We start from the raw sequence: 20,104 nt of genomic DNA, 5'->3' as shown, positions 1-20,104 counted from the left end.
GTACTTTTTTCAAAGGCTAAAACACACACACACACACGGAACTGCACATGGATTCCATTGCCACAGATCTGGTCAGGACCCTCCCTGCTCACAGTCCAGAGAAAAACTGCGCGTGGTTCTTTCTCCAGCGTGAAGCAAAGTTAAGCCCATTGACTGACGACCTGGGGATCTGTCCCATTGACTCCAATGACCCTAGGGTGATTTACACCACCTGGGCTCTGGCCCATTGACTCCAATGGGGCAACCCTGATTTACACCAGCTGAGACTTTGCCCCGTTTACACTACTGGAGCGAGGTCTGATTCCTGCCTCCTGGGGTCTGGCCCCAAAAGCAGACGGAGCTATTCATGGGAATTGCGATGTGACAGTTATTGACATCTGAGCTCATGAGGTTCTGGGTATTGTGGGAAAGTTGTGGGGACGGTTCCTGGAAAAGGGGAACATTTCCACACAGTTAGTGCCCGTGTGGTTTCCGTCACACCTGCACCGTTTGATTCAAACCCCTGCTTGTGACTTGTTGTGTCTCTACACTGATTTCTAACTGCTTGTGACTTAAAAGCCCCCCGCCGCCCCCCCGCCAGCGCGGCAGGGGAGGGCGCCGAGCCCAGCCGCGGCTCCGCTCTCCCCGGCGCCCAGAGCGCATGGGGAAGGGCGGAGATCCCGCCTTGGCTCTCTGCTCTCCCCGACCAGCCGGAGTGCCGTGGGGAGGGCGGCGAGCCCAGTCGCGGTCCCGCTCTGGGCCGGAGCGCCCTGCCCCACCGCCCCCCTCCAGGCGCCGCTCCAAGCACAGGCTTGGTGGGCTGGTGCCTGGAGCCTGGAGCCGGCCCTGCTGCTCACAGCCCGGAGAAAAGCTGTGCGCGGGGTCCTTTCTCCAGAGTGAAGCAAAGTTAAGCCCATTGACTGACGACCTGGGGTCTGGCTCATTGACTCCAATGACCCCAGGGTGATTTACACCACCTGGGCTCTGGCCCATTGACTCCAATGGGGCAACCCTGATTTACACCAGCTGAGACTTTGCCCCGTTTACACTACTGGAGCGAGGTCTGATTCCTGCCTCCTGGGGTCTGGCCCCAAAAGCAGACGGAGCTATTCATGGGAATATGACAGGTATGACAGGTACTGACACCGGGTTCATAAGGTTCTGTGTATTTGGGGGAGGTGGGGGGACGGTTCCTGGAAAAGGGGAACATTTCTACACAGTTAGTGCCCGTGCGGTTTCCGTCACACCTGCACCGTTTGATTCAAACCCCTGCTTGTGACTTGTTGTGTCTCTACACTGATTTCTATCTGCGCCAGTTTTGTCTCCGAGTCAAGAGGAAACTGATCACTGGATTTTGTAAAGGCCCCTCTATTAACCCACCCGATGTGGTAACCTAAGGCCCTCTCAGCGATAGCACAGAAATACATCGCCGAATCGCTCAGTTCTAACTCCGCAATTCTCAGACCCACGTATTTCTCGGCTCGCCTGAAGTCCAGTGAGAACCGGCTCCCAGCCCGGTTGTGCTCGCTTCCGGCAGACCTTCGGAAGAGGTACTTCACTTCCCCGCTGCTGTCCTGTTTGTACCAGTATATGTCATAGACTGCATCTTCAGTCGAGAAAGTACAGCCCAGTGTGACAGAGTCACTTTGTACCCCGGTCAGCTGTCCTTGTCTCTGGGTGACACTGTTCTTCTCGGTACTTAATCCTGCAAAAATAGTAGATGCAAATTCACTATAAAAATTAGCACAGCTGTGTCTGCTGTCCACTGAGAATCTCAAAGGGTTTTCCAACAGATGTACTCTATCTGTCCCCATAGACCCCGCCCCTCCCCACACACATTCTCTAGCTAGCTAACTAGTTGTCCCCACACACTCCCTCTATCTACCTATCCTCATATACCTTCTCTATTTATTTGTCTTTCCCGCTCTGCAAGACAGGTCTATTTGTTTATATTTGTATTTTTTCTCATTCATTTTTAGAAAGGCTCCAGCTGAGATCTTCAAAGCCGCCTAAGAGAAACAGATCCGATGTCTGAAAATGGATGGGCATTGGCTGCCCAAATCCGATCTTGCATCTGAAGAAGTGAGGTTCTTACCCACGAAAGCTTATGCTCCCAGTACTTCTGTTAGTCTTAAAGGTGCCACAGGACCCTCTGTTGCTTTTTACAGATTCAGACTAACAGGGCTACCCCTCTGATACTTGACACCAAATCCGATAGGCAGCTCTGTTAATCCCAGCCCGAATACAGAATGACGTGATATCTTTATAAAAGGAGAATCGTTTTCTTCCCTAAATACCACGCGATATTCAATGTCACAGTTTAGGGATTTTCTTTTTCTCCCGGAACATGTTAACCGCGGGAGCTGCCTGGCCCTTACAAACACATTCCGATTTTCATACTTTTACACGTTCATAATGAACATCACAAAAATTGACCTCACCTGACAACAACAGTAGAATACAGAGCTGTACTAGGAGACACAGCATGCTCGCTGCAGCTTCAAATTAACCTCGTGCTCACTCGGTGTCTGCAGCGAGCAAGAGAAGATTTCTTCCGCTTCTGTTAATTTGTTGGTTGTTTCCTTTATCTATTTTAATGATTGCGCATGATATAAAAATGAGCCCTGCTTTTTCTGTAAGCCCCTCTCCAGTTTCCTTCCCGCCTTGTGACGTTAAAGCTATTGTACTGTATATATCAACAAAATACAAAGTCAAGGGTGGTTAATATGCAGGTCTGGAGCGCCCCCTAGTAGATATTCACAGCAACCAATAAAAACTATCAGAGACCACCCAGGAGGGGAAAATTCAGGTGTGATGTTTCTCCAGAGTAGAATGTTTGGAAACCTGTGATGATTCATTATGATTATTTTCCGAGATGTGAGACTGTGAGGAAAGCGATACCTTAGCACATGTTAAAAAACTTCTTCTCACTATGCCCAGTCATTATTCAAATTCCCCCTGGCGTACAAAGTTCAGACTTGCAGGAAAACTGTTTATTGTTGTTGTTGGCTGGCGATTGGGGCTGGGATATTCAAAAGGGCCCAAGGGAGTTAAATTTCATTGGAATTTTCAGAGGAAACTGGGTGCTTAACTCTCTTGAGAATCTTAACCATTAAAGGATTCAGTGTTAGGAGAAAGCAACAGAGAGTCCTGTGGCACCTTTAGGACTCACAGATGTATTGGAGCATAAGCTTTCGTGGGTGAATGCCCACTTCATCGGATGCATGTAATGGAAATTTTCATAAGCAGGTATAAATATGCTGGCAAGAATCAGTCTGGGGATAACGAGGTTAGTTCAATCAGGGAGGGTGAAGTGCTCTGCTAGCAGTTGAGGTGTGAACACCAAGGGAGGAGAAACTGTTTCTGTAGTTGGATAGCCAGTCACAGTCTTTGATTAATCCTGATCTGATGGTGTCAAATTTGCAAATGAACTGGAGCTCAGCAGTTTCTCTTTGGAGTCTGGTCCTGAAGTTTTTTTGCTGTAAGATGGCTACCTTTACATCTGCTATAGTGTGGCCAGGGAGGTTGAAGTGTTCTCCTACAGGTCTTTGTATATTGCCATTCCTGATATCTGACTTGTGTCCATTTATCCTCTTGCGTAGTGACTGTCCAGCTTGGCCAATGTACATAGCAGAGGGGCATTGCTGGCATATGATGGCATATATAACATTGGTGGACGTGCAGGTGAGTGAGCCGGTGATGTTGTAGCTGATCTGGTTAGGTCCTGTGATGGTGTTGCTGGTGTAGATATGTGGGCAGAGTTGGCATCGAGGTTTGTTGCATGGGTTGGTTCCTGAGTTAGAGTTGTTATGGTGCGGTGCGTGGTTGCTGGTGAGAATATGCTTAAGGTTGGCAGGTTGTCTGTGGGCGAGGACTGGCCTGCCTCCCAGGGTCTGTGAAAGTGAGGGATCATTGTCCAGGATGGGTTGTTGATCACTGATGATGTGTTGGAGACGTTTAAGCTGAGGACTGTAAGTGATGGCCAGTGGTGTTCTGTTGGTTTCTTTCTTGGGCTTGTCTTGTAGCAGGAGGCTTCTGGGCACACGTCTGGCTCTGTTGATTTGTTTCCTTATTTCCTTGTGTAGGTATCATAGTTTTGAGAAAGCTTGGTGAAGATCTTGTAGGTGTTGGTCTCTGTCTGAGGGGTTGGAGCAGATATGGTTGTACCTCAATGCTTGGCTGTAGACGATTGATCATGTGGTGTGTCCACGATGGAAGCTGGAGGCATGAAGGTAGGCATAGCGGTCGGTGGGTTTTCGGTATAGGGTGGTGTTAAGGTGACCATCACTTATTTGTACTGTGGTGTCTAGGAAGTGGACCTCCTGTGTAGAGTGGACCAGGCTGAGGTTGATGGTGGGGTGGAAGCTGTTGAAATCATGGTGGAATTCTTCCAGAGTCTCCTTCCCATAGGTCCAGATGATGAAGATGTTGTCAATGTAGCGTAGGTAGAGGAGGGGCGTGAGTGGACGAGAGCTGAGGAAACGTTGTTCCAGGTCAGCCATAAAAATGTTGGCATATTGTGTTAAGAGAAATACTGATATGAAGAGTAGGTATTTTTTAACCTACATCCAGGTATTGCTACTCTAGCACTAGCTGCTACTGCCCTCCCCCTCCCACCTTTCAGGTGTGCCGCGGATGGGTGTGTGGGGGGATAAGTAGCTTCTCTGTTTGTAAGGAAGGTTTGAGAGCAAAGCTGGATATGTGGTTAGGCCAGGAGCCTAGGATTTGGGAATCTAGTCCCTCCTCTACGAAACACGATCTCTGTGACCTTGGACGGGTAACTTGTTAATTCTCTGCGCTTGAAGACCTCATCCCTAAAATGGAGATAGTGACCCTGTCCTATATCACAGAAGTGTTGTGAAAATTAAATAAATTCAAGGCTGTGAGGAGCTCAGGTAATGGGGCCCATAAAAGTAACTTAGATAGAAGTTATGGGCTTATAGTAAATTTTTCAAAAGTACCTAAGTGAGGTAGGACACTAAGTCTCATTTTCAAAAGGCTCTATAGATTTATGGGATGAGGTTCTATGGATCTATGCCATGCAGGAGTCAAACAGATAATAATACAGCTTCCTCCTGGTTTTTAAAATCTGTGACTCTATTATGTCAGTCCCTATTCATTTTTAAGGGGAATCTGGTGTTCAAACCCCGAAATCAGATTAAAACGCTGGGACCAGGTATTTCCTAGCACACAGTTGGGGAAATTGATGGTCATGGTGATGGCACCTAGAGGTTAAAACTGAGATCTGGGTTGGGGCCATCAGGCAGGGAGCTGCACAGACACCCAGTGAGAGACAACTCCTGCGTCAAAGTCTTTTCAAACACAACACCCAAGACAGATGAGGAGGAATGCCCGTGAGGGATCTGGGAGGGGTTTTGTGCAGCTGTCTCCGGGGACTCTCTCCCTGTGTCTCATTCAAGGCACAATAATACACAGCTCTGTCTGCCAGCTCCAGGCCTGTGATGATCAGAACTGTAGCAGTGGCGTTAGCATCAGAAGTGAATCTCTTCCGGGCAAAGTCTGCGTGGTCACTGATTGTGCTTCCCTTCGCTCCTCTCCGGAGAACGTACTGCGGGGCTTGGCGGGTTCTGGCGGTACCTGTGGAGAGAGACACCGCTATAGCTGGTGCTGTAGGAGCAGCTGAGTGTCGCAGCGTCTCCTTCTATGACAAACACGTCGGGTTCAATGGATTGGATTGAATTGCCCGACACAGCATTTAGTCAGCGCGCTGTTCCCTTGTTAATGGGTAACTGGAAAAGAAAGGGAGGGAGGGAGGAAGGCAGCAGATAGCCAGACCGTGTCTGCAGCAGTTGATCAACTCCCTTGCCAGGGCTGCTGTAGCTCCAGTGCCTGTTTGTCCCGCCCTGCTCCTGCCTTGGACCTGGCCCCGCTCCTCCTCTGAACTCCGCCTTGCCTCAAGTTGCAGGTAACCCTAACCTGGCCCTCAGCTCCCATTCCTGATTTCGGCTTTGCCTCTTGGCTCTGTCTTCTGGAGGCTCGCTCCTGCTCTAACCACTGGATGTGACTGCCCACATCCTGGTCAGAGATAGAGATTGGCTTTCATAGAGTGACAGTAGCTTTCATATTTGAGATGAGGTTCTGCACCAGCGAAGTTCTCTCGGGCATCTGGAAACTGACTCCGTGTTTTAAACAGGTGTTTCCAGACTCAGAAAATAGGGTAACCCATTTCTCAAGGGAGCTTTCTGTAAAGACAACACATCTCGTAATAAAACATAGCAAACCTCTGCAGGTAACTACTCTGGGAGATACCAGTGAGGTAAGAAGGAGTCATGCTCGGTTAGCGGAGATGATACAGAGATGAAGACTGGAAGAGAGCTAATGGAACGCCGATATTTAAGAAGGGCTCTAGCGGGGATTCGGGCAATTACAGAGCGGCAAGTCTAACGTCAGGACCGGGCAAATTAGTTGAAACAATAGTAAAGAATAAAATTGTCTGACACATAGAAGAAAATAAATAGTTGGGCAAAAGTCAACATGGTTTCTGTAAAGGGAAATCGTGTCTTACTAATATATTAGAGTTCTCTGAAGGGATCAACAAACACGTGGACAAGGGGGACAATGTAATGTGAGGGAAGGGAGGGTTTTTGCACAGCTCTGGGGTGAGGCTCTGTCACTGTGCCCTCTGCAAGGCGCAGTAATACACCGCTGTGTCTGCCAGCTCCAGGGATGTGATGCTCAGAGCTGTGGAGCTGTCATCAGCCTGGGGAGTAAATCTCTTTCTGGCAAATTCTGCAAAATCCCGGACAGAGCTGTAGGCCTTGGCACCTGTTCGGAGAACATACTGCGGGCCTTGGCCAGGAAACTGTCGGTACCAGTAGAGATAGACATCAGAATAGCTGGTATTGTAAGAACAGCTGAGTGTCACATTGTCCCCTTCTCCTTCAGACACTTCGGGTTTGTTGGACTGGATCGATTCACCCAGCACAGCACCTGGAACAAGAAATATACCAGTTATATACAGTCAGAGTGCCCAACCTAAACAGAGAGAGAGAGAGAGAGAGAGAGAGAGAGAGAGAGAGAGAGAGAGAGAGAGAGAGAGAGTATGGAAGGAAAGAAAGCTGAGGGACCGAGATAAAAAGACAGACACAGAGAAAAGGAGAGAGTCCTGCAGAGGAAAAGGCAGGCTGGGGGCTGGGGGCGGATAGTTAAAAGCAATGGTTCCTGTTTTAGGGAGAGACTATTTAGCAATGGGACTGGCTGCATGAACAACACCAAAAATCACAATTACCTGGGCAAAGAGTAACTATAAAAAAGCTCAGTATCAAACTCGTGCCCATGGTTTGAGATTCACAAAGCGGCGGTGAAAACACAACAGCGAAGCAACAGGATTGTTGGCTGAATGTGTTAAACTGACCCAGATTCCTCCCTGAAACGTCGAGGGGGGCGGATCCGACCCCAATGCCCAAACCCAGAGGAAATGAGGGGAGGGGTGTTTGCTTCCGATTTTTCTGTGAAACCCTCTGCTACCTGGCTCTTCTACCCACTCCAGTTTTCAAAACGTTTTGTCTGTAGCTGTGACTATGCCATGGATACAATGTTTAGACATGAAATGGACTTCTTTGCCTCATCGGGAAATCAGAGAGACTTCTTCCATAAGAAGCTGGTTAAACAGAAAGCCTGACGGACACAAAGAGAGACCTGAGTGGATGGATGCTGATTTGAGTGGAGTTGAAACGTTTCACAGCAGCTGAGAACCGGCCCGACAGAGTTAGACCAGAGTTGCGGTGATGGGACAGAGATCAAAACCTCGCCCGGTGTTTTGTACAGCATGTTGCCAGCTGCAGGAAATCCTGTTACGATTTCTGGGGTGATTTATCTTATTGACAACAAATATTTTTATTTAAAGGTTGTAAATTCATGTATTTATTAACTCACATAAATATAACGGAGATAGTAACGCATCGGGCTTGGCTTGCACAGCATGGTGGGTATAACACTACACAGGGGTAGAAACGGAAAGATCCTCCCAGACATGGGACGAGCAAAAGGAACTGAACTCGGCAGAGAAGTGTCATAAAAAGGGTCAGGTAGAAAAACAGTCTCTGAGACCCTCGGTGTGTGGGAGCACCTCGATCACTTCTTGTAACGCCGGAGATGCAGCGCTGCCCCACTGTGGGTCTCAGAGCACAGTGATACACCGCTTTGTCTTGGAGCGACACAGCCTCAATCTTCAAGAGAACCGTCTTATTAGCGTCGAACAGAACTGTTGAGAATTTTCCAGCGGTGAACGTGTTCTTCTCAGCAGGAGATTTATAGGCTGTCAGTATATGCTGGGGTGGTTGGTTCGGATACTGGCGGTACCAGAAGAGATTCGGGCTGGTGAAAGCTGTGGTGAAATTACACTGTAATAATGCATCGTGTCCCTCTGAGACTGTCACCTCCAGAGGAGACTGAAACACAGAATCACCTTGAACAAAACCTGTAAAGGCAATAAAGAGTCATTAAAGAACTTTCCTTTTCCTTTCTACCATGTCTGTACTATCAAAACATCTTATATAGAAACTGGTTTCCATTGTTAAATCAAGTATTGTGTTTTAAGAGGGCAAGGATTTCCTAGAGATAATTTGGATGAATTCTGTTGTGCTAGTTCAAATAGTCTGTTTTTCTTACATATTTTGTGTGCCCATAAGGAAGCTGGGTGCTTCACTCTCTTTAGGTCTTTTGAAATCCTGTAACAGGAATTCTGTAGGTCTTACGTTTTATAAAACCTTAAATATATATAAACTCTGTCAAGCTAAACATTTCTCACCTGCGTAATCAAGCAGAAAATAGAGCTGTAGAGCCAAGCAGTAAAGCATTTTGCAGCATAAGGTTATCTTCGCTCTTTTTCTGGGAGTCTTTGTTTAATTATAAAGTTCTTCCACCTTGTTTTTATTAAATGTTAATTCCGGTTTTCAAACTTAGATCTGCGCTTTCTGTGACCTCCTCCTCTCACCCCCGCCCGTCTAATGATGCTGAAGTCACAAGGAAACTTCTCAGTTTCTAACTCAGCTATTGTTATAGAAATATCTAATATAATGTGAAATGTCACCATGTGTGAGACAGGGGCGCCCACTAGTGGATGTAAGAAACCATGCAATAATACCAAAACCCAGCAAGAAAGCCATTTCAGAAACCTTTTTGAGACCACAAAGTCTTATTTTTAAATGGAATTTATCATGTTGCTCTAGTTCAACCACAAAGGATGGGCTTCAAGTAGGAGTCGTTGGGTGACCTTCTCTCACCTGTGTTATACAGGAGAGCAGACTCCAAGGTCACAATGGTCCCTCCTGCATTTCAAATCTCTGTGTTTATCGATGTGCATGTAATTGCTTTAGGCATCTGCTTTAAACAGATGATTCCTACCAGACAGTCCTGATTACGCGCTTTGGACAAAGTGTTGGTTTATCGCTTCTTCACAAACAATCATCTCACTGTTCCTCTCCACACAGAACGCGCCTGCTGTGAGCTCAGGGTTATGACTGATTATTGACAACACAGCCCCTGTCCTTGACCCGGATCCCATTGTGCTAAGCATTCTGCGTTATTTAAGTGTATTCTAGGAGGGCTGGGCTTAGAGCAGGGCCTCATTGTGACAGGCGCTGTACATTGCATGGATTCCAGGTGCCCCTAGGAGACCTAGTCTTACAGCAGGACTCCGTTGTGATAGGCACTGTGCAAATACAGACTTATAAAAGGATTATCCCTGTCCTAAAGACTTCTCACCTGTCTGGATAAATTGTTGTTGCTGTGTTCGTTGGCAGGTAATTGTAATCATCCTGACATAAGTACACCTTGTGCAGTTAATTGTCAGTGACCTTCATGCAGGGAGCATTATAATTCACTCCCTGCGACTTCACCGCCATCTTAGGGGATTTCCTTATTATTGGGGCAGAAGGGATTCCCCAGTGTTTGTGGTGGGTGCTGATAAATAAGCTATTGTTATAACTCACTATCGCACTTAGACACGCCAATGAAAAGCCGAGGGGAATTAGGCACCTAACCTGGTAAAAACATTTTGAAAATCCCACCAAAGAGCACATTTTGGTGGTATTTGGATGTCTAGCGATGTAGATAGCAACTGTCTGCTTCTTAACGTGCTTCAAAACCTTTTATAAATCTGCCCTAGGTGCTTTTAAAAATCCCCTTGGGACAGTGGGTCTCAACCAGGCATGCGCAGAGACCTTCCTGGGGGTACATCAACTCATCTAGATATTTGCCTAGTTTTACAACAGGCTAAATCAAAAGCACTAGCCAAGTCAGTAGAAACTAAAACTTCACACAGACAAAACGAGAAAGTGAAAAAAAAAATCAGTAATAGTGTGGTTGTGACACCTTTGTATTTGCATGTCTGATTTTGTAAGCAAGTAGTTATTAAGTAAAGTTAAACTTGATGAATCAGACTGCTGAAAGGGGTACAGTCGTCTAGAAAGGGTGACAGCCATTGCCCTAGGGTGCACATCTTAAAGACATGTAGGCATCTAGTGGGATTTTCAGAAGCAAATAGGTGTCTCATTCTCATTGATTTCAATGGGTGTTAGGTGCCTAGATACTTTTGAAAATCCCAGAAGCCACTTAAATACCTTTTTAAAAGCCACCTAGCCTGCTGGCTTTTGTGGGTCCCATTCGGAGGTGTCTGTCTCTCCCAACTCATTGTATAGAGACCCTGAGCACCCAACTTGAGTTTTGTGAATCCCAGACATTTTTGTAGGCACCTAAAAGCATGTTCAGCTTCACCGCACCCAAGTTCCTTTGTGAGCTCGGCAGACAGACCTTCTAGAAACCTCACTCAGTACCTCCGTTTCCCCTTATATGACAAAATGGGGGTAGTAACACTTCCCAGTATCACAGTGGTGTTTGTGGGATAAATGCAGCAATGTTTGTGCAGTGCTGAGATTACATTGGGATACGGACCCGGCACAGAGATCCCAGAAGCAGGGAGAGGTGGTCAGTACAGTTTAGGATAATGCAAAGGTAATAAAAAATGATTTTAATATTAATCTGAATTTATAATCTCAGTCATAAACTTTAACTCAGAATCCTAATGCTTCTCCCTAACCATAATCTAAAGCCTAATCATAAACCTCACCCTATACATAACCTCAGCCCTAGACTTCTAACCTAACCTTAAACAGTAATCCTAAAACTAACCCCCAACTTTAACTTTATTCTAACCCTAATTATAAATTGAACCCTGAACCTAATCTTAAACAACCCCAGTCCTAACCAGAACACTAAACACTAACCTCTACCCCTACTCCAACTCTGAGTTATCTACACCAACCACAACTGTATATACAAAGCCCTAATTTAATGCTAACACTAATTCCTAACCCTAATCCTAAACCTTAATTTTAAATACTAACCCTTAATCGGTCTAATCTAATCTCCACCCCTCTAGCTCCTGACAGTGCCCCAACCCAAAGCGTTAATCCTAATCCTAATCAACCTCAATAATACAAATAAATTTAACCCTACATTCTAAGCACTTGGATATAGTCATAGTGAACATTTAATCCCTTACTCCTAATTGTAACCCAAATGCTACCCAGGGCTAGGATAAAAACAAGGCGGGTGGGATGCAGAATAAAACAGAGATATTAAGGAATAGAGATTACACTCTGAGTTCTTGACACCCGAAGTCTTGGCTATTTCAGTCCTTTGTGTTTCTCAGTCAGTGGGGTTTTTGTGCAGCTCCCCAGGTGGCTTTGCTCGCTGTGTCTCTCATGGCGCAGTAATAGACAGCAGAGTCGCTCACTTCGCTGGAGTTTTTCTCCAGGTGGAAGGATTTGGAGTCTTTCTCGAGCTTAGCAGAGAACCCTCGCCTGCGTCTCTTCTCCTCCTCGTCCGAGGCTTCATATTGTGTCAGCAACAGGCGCGGGGCCTCATGGGGATACTGCTCGTACCAGAAGAACATAGGAGTAGACCCAGAGTAATCATAGGTGCAGTGGAGAAGTACATGTTTTCCTTCCTGGATGGGAACGGTGCCTTTTGGTTGCGTTACTGAGTCTGCACGGCTCCTTTCTGCAAAAGAAAATAGAATTGTAAATTGAGCAGGGCTGAAAGTTTCATAGTATCGTAAGGCATTTGGGTCCCAAACTCAATTGTAGATCGGGTCCTCGCTTCCTTAAAATCCTTCCAAAATCTCAGCCAAACATAACATGAAACATTTTGTCACGTGTTCCTCATTTCCAAAGATCTCCTTCGATTTATACTACAGTTACCTACCTCCCCAGTCCTTAAAAACTGTGTCCAGATTCCTTTTATTCTTACACTATTTACATCAGAAATAAAGAACCGTTTACACATGAAGAATCCCATCTCCTTTTCATTTTGTCACTTGAATATTTTTATATGTCCTTCATGTTGCGTCTCTCTCCGCTCTCTCTCCGTTTCATATTTAGGCATTGAGAGGTTGGAAGGAAAGAAAAATAGACTAGAATGTATTGGCCACTGCAAAAGATATAATTTATAAATGCAAAACAATAAAATAGTTCAAGTTCCCAAAACAAACTATACTCACTTGAACAAACAATTATCAAAACCACGAAGGAGCTAGCGAGCGGCATGGCCGTTTTAATCATTTGTCGTTTAATAATCTTGCAAAATCTCCTCTTTTCCACATCCACGGCTGTGTCCTTTTTCACAGAATAGCAAAGACAGAAGTTTGCTTTGGATGTGATGCCTTTGAAAATGATTATATCTCTGCTTTTGCAAAAGCTTAGCAGCTGTGCTAGCGGTATGCTAGTCCCTTTTCTGTCTGCAATACCCCTCGAACTTTTTTTGACAATGTCTGAGGAGAAGAGTTACAGGAGGAGACTGCAGAGGCCAGGAAAGGAAATACACAGACAAATGGTCTCACAGGTGTAACAGCGACCCCCAGCGTTCTAATCTGTTAACCAGCGGGGAATATTTCTCAGGACAGCTGGAATACTTTCCCCCTCTCTGGACTCCACATTGGAAGTAGTAGAGAGGGGTTTTTATAGGGTCACTTAGATTTAACCACAATAAAAACTGAGGGGTCAATTAAAATATTATCTGAATGAGTAAAGGAAGTAAACTTCCTGCTCCAGGGTGTAAAATAATGTCCCGTGAGTGGGGTGGGGTGTAGAAAGAAATTTTCCCTAAGGGCAGGTTCCCTCATATCCATCCAGCGAAGGGTCCCTTGTACCTTCCTCTGAAGCATCTTGTACTGGCAACTTCTGGAGACAGAATACTGGACTAAGGCTAGGTCTACACTACCCGCCTGAATCGGCGGGTAGAAATCGACCTCTCGGGGATCGATTTATCGCATCCCGTTGGGACGCGACAATCGATCCCCAAATCGGCGCTCTTACTTCACCAGCGGAGGTGGGAGTAAGCGCCGCCGACAGAAAGCCGCAGAAGTCGATTTTTCCGCCGTCCTCACAGCGGGGTAAGTCAGCTGCGATACGTCTAATTCAGCTACGCTATTCACGTAGCTGAATTTGCGTATCTTAAATCGACTCCCCCCTGTAGTGTAGATGTACCCTTAGTGGAGCCTAATCCACTATGATCCTGAGTTTCCCGGTTTCCTTTTAAATTGCGAGCAACCTTAGTGCTCAACCCTAACCCTAACCTTAAACCCTCACTCAAAATCCTAACGCTAAACCTATCCCCCAGCCCCGCTATGAACTCCGAACCTTTATCCCAAGACCTTGCCCTAATTCCCCCAGAGCCATAACCTAATGCTGAAATCCTAATCCTAAACATAACACCAATCTTAACCTTAAACCTAAAATAATAATTGCCACAACTCTCACCTTAACCCTAGCCTCAGCTGTAACACTACCATTGCGTAACCCTAATACCAACTCCTAACCCTAATCCAAAACTCTAACCCTAATTTCCTCTAACCCTATCCCTATCCCTAATCAAAAATTTAACTCTGACCCTAATGCTTAATGGAACCCCAATCCTAATTCTATTCCTACCTCTAGCCCTAATCCTAAATTATATCCTGCCACAACAATTTATCTAACCATAACCTCCCCCCCAAATGGGTAACTACAAATATAATCCTACGCCAACCTACTGCTAGCACTAACTGCTTAGCACTAATCCTAAACCCAAATTTAAAACACTAACCCATACAATAGGCCTAACCCCAACTTCCACCCTCTAGCTTCTAACCATGCTCCAATCCTAAAGCTTTAACCCAAATCTTCACCAACCTGAAAATACCCATAACCCTAATCCCTAGTCCTTAATAGTAAGAATACATTTAACCCTAAATTCTAACTTGTTGCCATACACGTAATACCCCAATCCCTTAACCGTAACCTTTGACCCTACCCTTCACCTGGACTAGAGTAAAGAATGAGGAATAGAACATGGCAGAGTTATTCAAAGTTTTTAAAAACAGGGATCTGCATTCTCTGTGTCTGGTTATGAACACTGTTACACTTTGTGTTCCTGAGATGCCCAAAGACTCAGATATTTCAGTCCTTTGTGTTTCTTAGGCCTTGCCTACACTGGCAAGTTGGAGTGCATTAAATCAGCTCCTGGCACTGTAACTCCTGAGGTGTCCACACTAGGAAGGTACTTAGTGCGCCCAAACTCGAGAGTTGGAGCGCTCTAGGTAAACCACTTCAACGAGAGGCCTAGAGCTTTCTGCGCCCAGGCTACAGCACCGTGGTGCCAGTGTAGATGGCCTGGTCTATTACTGCACTGTGATTGGCCTACAGGATGTCTCCCACAATGCCTGTTCTAGCCTCTATGGTCATCGGTTTGAACTCGACTGCCCTGCCCTCGGGTGACCAATCGTCAAACCCGCCCTTTAAATTCTTGGGAATTTTGAAATTCCCCTTCCTGTTTGCTTGGTGAAGCATGGAGTGCTCTAAGTTCATCTTTCCAGGTGACCATGCCTGTTCCATGCACCAGGCGATCCCCTGTTTGGAGCAATGGTGAGCTGCTGGACCTCATCGGCGTTTGGGGAGAGGAAGCTGTGCAGACCCTGCTGCGCTCCAGCTGTAGGAATTATGATACCTACAGGGAGAGATCAAGGTCCATGACCAAAAGGAGCCATGACCAGGACACATTGCAGTGCAGGGTCAAAGTGAAGGAGCTTCAGAACGCCTACCACAAGGCGCGGGAGGCAAACTGCGACTCTGATTCTGGGCCCTTGAGCTGCCGGTTCTACAAAGAGCTGGATGCAATACTTGGGGGAGACCCCACCTCCACTGCAAAGAGCCCCAGGGACGCTTCAGGGGCTGTGTCAGCCAAGAGGCCTCCGATCCAGGAGCAGGAAATTGAAGGTGAGGGTGCTGACGGGGAGGGCAACCCAGAGGACAACCTGGTGTCCACAGATGCATGCAGCCAGGAGCTCTTTTGTACCCTGGAGGAGGCTAGCCAGTTGCAGCAGTCGGTGCTTGGGGAACCTCAAACAGCAGAGGAGGTGCCTGGTAAGCACCTTTGTTTTTGGGAAGCCAAGTGTTGGGGGCCGGCTGTTGGGGGCAAGTTGTTGGGGCCAGGAGGGTTGCAGAAAGCAGGCTTGGCTCTGTGCAGTGCTTGTACAGACACAAGCCTAGAGGTGGAACAGGGTGTTCATGGACTCTCTCCCATCACGGTAATCAGCCTCAGAGATTTCCGTGCAAGTCTCATGGAGATACTGGGCAATGCACTTCCACAAGTAGTCTGGAAGAAGTGCTTTGCTCCTTGTCCCATTAAGGGCAACATTCCCGTGCCACTGTGCCGTCGGTGGGGAGGGACCATTGCTGCACACAGGCAAGCTGCATAAGGGCCAGGGACGAAGCCTCAGTCTTGCAGAAGAGCCTCCCTTGCTTCCCAGCTCTCCCTCAGCAGCGAGATATCTTCCAGGATGAACACAGCCTGTGGAAAACGAGTGGACAGTGTTGAGTATAGGGCTTCCCTTCAGTGTTGGCTCTCCCAAGGCACACGGTCCCTGGGTACAGTAAGGCCCTGGAACAATGAGGTTCCCTGCCCCTGAGGCTACTCACCATTTTGGGGGTCTTGTGGCTCATGTGCTCTCGCCTTGCGACAGCCAGTTAATGATAGGTAATGGAATAGTGCTTGTGTTTTAAAACAGTTGTGTCAGTGCTCTGTCTATTGCTAACAATGGTGCTCTGTAAAATGTTGAATTTTGGCTTCATAGATCTGATCTTGGGGTCCCAGCCTGCCTTGTTCTCGCTGGCTGAACAGCTGCGCAGACTCAGGAAGTGGCCTCAAAAAACTAAAGAGGACATTTTGCATGAAGTTATGCAGCACGCCACCGCTGAACATAAAAAAAACCCCTGCAGGACTGTCAGGACAGCGAGAGGAGGGAACAGAAGGAGAGCGAGGAGCACCGGAAAGAAGCCACGGAGCGGCTCCTAAACGTTGTGGATCGCCAAGCGGAAGGGATCCAGATGCTCCTAGCACTGAATACGGAGCAGCTGTGTGTCTGCCCTCCCCTGCAGCTGGTGTCCCAAACCTCTTTCCCTTGTGCCCCCATGTCACTTCCAACACAGTTTGGCTACCATTGTAGTAGTAGGATTTTATGTTTGAATTAATATAATTTAGAGTGAATGATAAAGAATAATAATGTAGCACGTATTAAATGTATTGGTGTATGATTTGATCATATCCTGCCAGCCACCCTTTTTGAATAGCAGAAAGGAATGGCCTAATGTGCCATTGGTAGATATACATCAGCCAGAATCTGTGTCTGGACTGATTTCAAAGCAGTGACAGACCTTTGAGGGCCGCCAATTTGTTGTAGGTTTAGTATTTTAAAATAAGTAATAGAATGCCATGATTGTTTTACTTTTGCATTGCAATTTGACGTTCCTGTTCAAAATGTTTGGTGTAAATTATTTCTGTTTTGTGTGCGAATGAGGAATGTATGTGTTAAGAGATAAGTGTGAAGGCCATCGCTGAACCCAATGTATGAGGGAGGAACCAGAGACAGACACAAGAGCAACAAGATGCTGCAACACGCCCCTATTGAAATGTCAGAGGAGGGCAGATTGATGACTCGAAAGATGAGACAGGAGCCTATCCATGGGGAGGAGATAGCTGTGATGAAGAATGAAAAGGACAATTTAAGAAAACATGCACTCGTCAAACAACAATTGATTACAGCATGACGGTGCAAAACTCATTGGCCCCAATGAAGGAAGATCACTATATAAACAGGGGGCCTTGCCATGAAACTTTGGGTTTGTCCTGCCAAGACTTCCCCGGAGCATCGTGTCGTGACCGACAGAACCCGGCTCCTCCCCACCGGTGATCAACCTAGCTGGCCACTAGGTTGATCCAGATTGGTAATTATAACATCAACTGGTGGGACAGTGTGCACGGTGTGTGTATGTGTGACTGAAAAGCATATGCTAACTGCTGTATTCTCAATAAATGCGGCACGTTGCCTTCTCCCCTATAAAAGATCTCATGTGCTTTGTATAAGCATAACACCATCCTGTCCCCAGTCGGCACCTGCTGAGTTCCACACCTGCCCCTTCACCATCCAGCCCTGCAGACCCCCACTAGTACGCACTGCACTCAACCCCCGTTCCCATGCCGTTTAGCCCTGAAGTGCAGCACGCGTTGCATGGTGCTCCAGACAGCAAGGCTGCATATGATAGCTGGACATACACAAATCTATAAATGTTCTGGAGCCCCCACACCTCCTTTCCCCCCTCCCACTCAGTGCAAATGTGTCAAACCGTGTGTCGCTCTCCAACTGTTGTGGGTTTTTTTAATAAATGAATTTTTGTTTTGTTTTGAAGCATTCTTCATTCCATTAATTGAAAGCACGCAGAGCCCAGGAAAGCAACAGGCACTGCTAGTCAGTGCATTATATGGAGCAATCACCGTTGCATACTAGCATTACAACCACTCCACTCCCGTGCCTGGCACCAAACATTACTGGCTTTCAGCATCGAACTGCTGCCTCAGGGTTTCCCTAATCCTTATGGCCCCACACTGCGCCCTTCTAATAGCCTTGGTCTCTGGCTGTTCAAACTCAGCCTCCGGGTGCTAAGCATCAGCAGTCCAGGCCTGAGTGAAGCTTTCACCCTTCCCTTCACAAATATTATGGAGGGTACAGCACGCGGCTATAAGCATAGGGATGTTGTCATCGGCCAGGTCCAGCTTCCCATACAGACATTGGCAACCGGCCTTTATACAGCCAAAAGCACGCTCAACCATCATTCTGCACCTGTTCAACCTGTTGTTGAACTGGTCCTTGCTGCTGTCAAGGCTCCCGGTGTCTGGTTTCATGAGCCACGGCATCAACGGGTAGACGGGGTCTACCAGGATCACAATGGGCATTTTGATTCCCGCTTTGGTCATCTTCTCATCCGGGAAGATAGTCCCAGCTTGCAGCTTCCTGAAAAGGCCTGAAAGATGTGTGCGTCATGCATCTTTCCAGACCAGCCTGCGTTAATGTCCGTGAAACGCCCATGGTGATCCACATGTGCCTGGAGAACCATTGAGAAATACCCCTTCCAATTTATGTACTCGGTGGCTAGGTGGTCTGGTGCCAGAATTGGAATATGTGTTCCATCTATCGCCCCTCCGCAGTTAGGGAAACCCATTTGTGCAAAGCCAGCCACAATGTCACGCATGTTGCCCAGAGCCACAGTTTTTCTGTGCATAATGCGATTAATGGCCCTGCACACTTCCGTCAACATGAGTCCAACGATCGACTTGCCCACTCCATACTGGTTAGCGACCGATTGGTAGCTGTCTGGAGTAGCCAACTTCCACAGTGTGATCAACACGTGCTTCTTCACCGGCAGGACGGTTCTCATTCTCGTGTCCTTGCACTGCAGGGTGTGGGTGAGGTCATCACTCAATCCCATGAATTTCCTCATGTGAAAATTGTGCAGCCACTGCCCGTCATCCCAGACTTGCATGACAATATGATCCCACCACTCAGTGCTTGTTTCCCGAGCCTCACAGCAGCATTCCACGGTGGTCAGCACCTCCATGAATGTCACAAGCAATCTTGTGTTTTATCTACTAGGCATGTCTCATTGCCACTTGCTAGTTTAAGGAGTAACTGGACTGCCATTTGTCATGTATAAGTGAGACCCATCAGCATATTCTTCAACAGTTCGGGACCCATTCCCAGAGACCGAAGAGGCAGGCACAGCACATAGTACAAAAACCATTGAAAGATGGCACCAAATGTGGATGGAAGCAAAGGGTCTGCTGGGCTGCGAAGCGATGCATGGCGGGGCATTGGGACAGGACCCCGGGTGCCCCACGACCCCTCTCCCTCTTCCCACAAGCCACAGCAGCAGAAGAGGAAGAGGTGCTTCGTGGGATAGCTGCCCAGAGTGCACTGCTCTGAATGCCGCTGCACTTGCCGCAAGTGTGGCCACTCCATTGCGCTGGCAGCTGACAGTGTGAACACACAACAGTGCTTTCCCTGCAGCGCTCCCTGGGGGGCGCTGTTACTCCCTGCACTGTACATCTGCAAGTGTAGACATAACCTCAGTCCTGGGATTTTTGTACAGCTGCCCCGGGGGCTTTGCTCGCTGTGTCTCTCATGGCGCAGTAATAGACAGCAGAGTCGCTCACTTGGCTGGAGTTTTTCTCCAGGTGGAAGGATTTGGAGTCTTTCTGGTGATTTGCAGAGAACCCTCGCCTGCGTCTCTTCTCCTCTTCTCCCGATGCTTCATATTGTGTCAGCAGCAGGCGAGGGGTGTCATGGGGATACTGCTCGTACCAGAAGAGATACTGAACGCCAGAGGAATTATAAGTGCAGGGGAGAAGCACAGATTTTCCTTCCTGGATGGTAACGGTGCGTTGGGGTTGCATTGTTGGGTTTGCATAGGTGCTTTCTGCAAAAGAAAACAAATTTTGCTAATTGGTTATGGCTGGAATTTTCATAGGTTAAGACAGGTGGGGTCCCAAATTTCCCTGTAGAAGGGCTCCTCACTGCCTTAAAATCTTTTCAAAATCTCAGACACACAGGACATTATCATAATAAAATATCCTTCTAGTGTATCCCATTTGCAAAGATCTCCCTCAATTTACTTCCACAATTACCTACCTTTCCCTCAAAAACCATTGTGCCCAGCTTCCTTCGATTGTTGAAAATTATTTACATTAGAAATAAAGAACCATTTACACAAAAGGAAGGAATCCCATCTCTCTT

The sequence above is a fragment of the Chrysemys picta genome, chromosome 13 (genome assembly GCF_011386835.1).
Source record: "Chrysemys picta bellii isolate R12L10 chromosome 13, ASM1138683v2, whole genome shotgun sequence".
NCBI classification, from domain to species: Eukaryota; Metazoa; Chordata; order Testudines; family Emydidae; genus Chrysemys; species Chrysemys picta.
The sequence above is the reverse complement of the archived record's forward strand: the minus strand, read 5'-3'. Positions refer to the sequence as shown.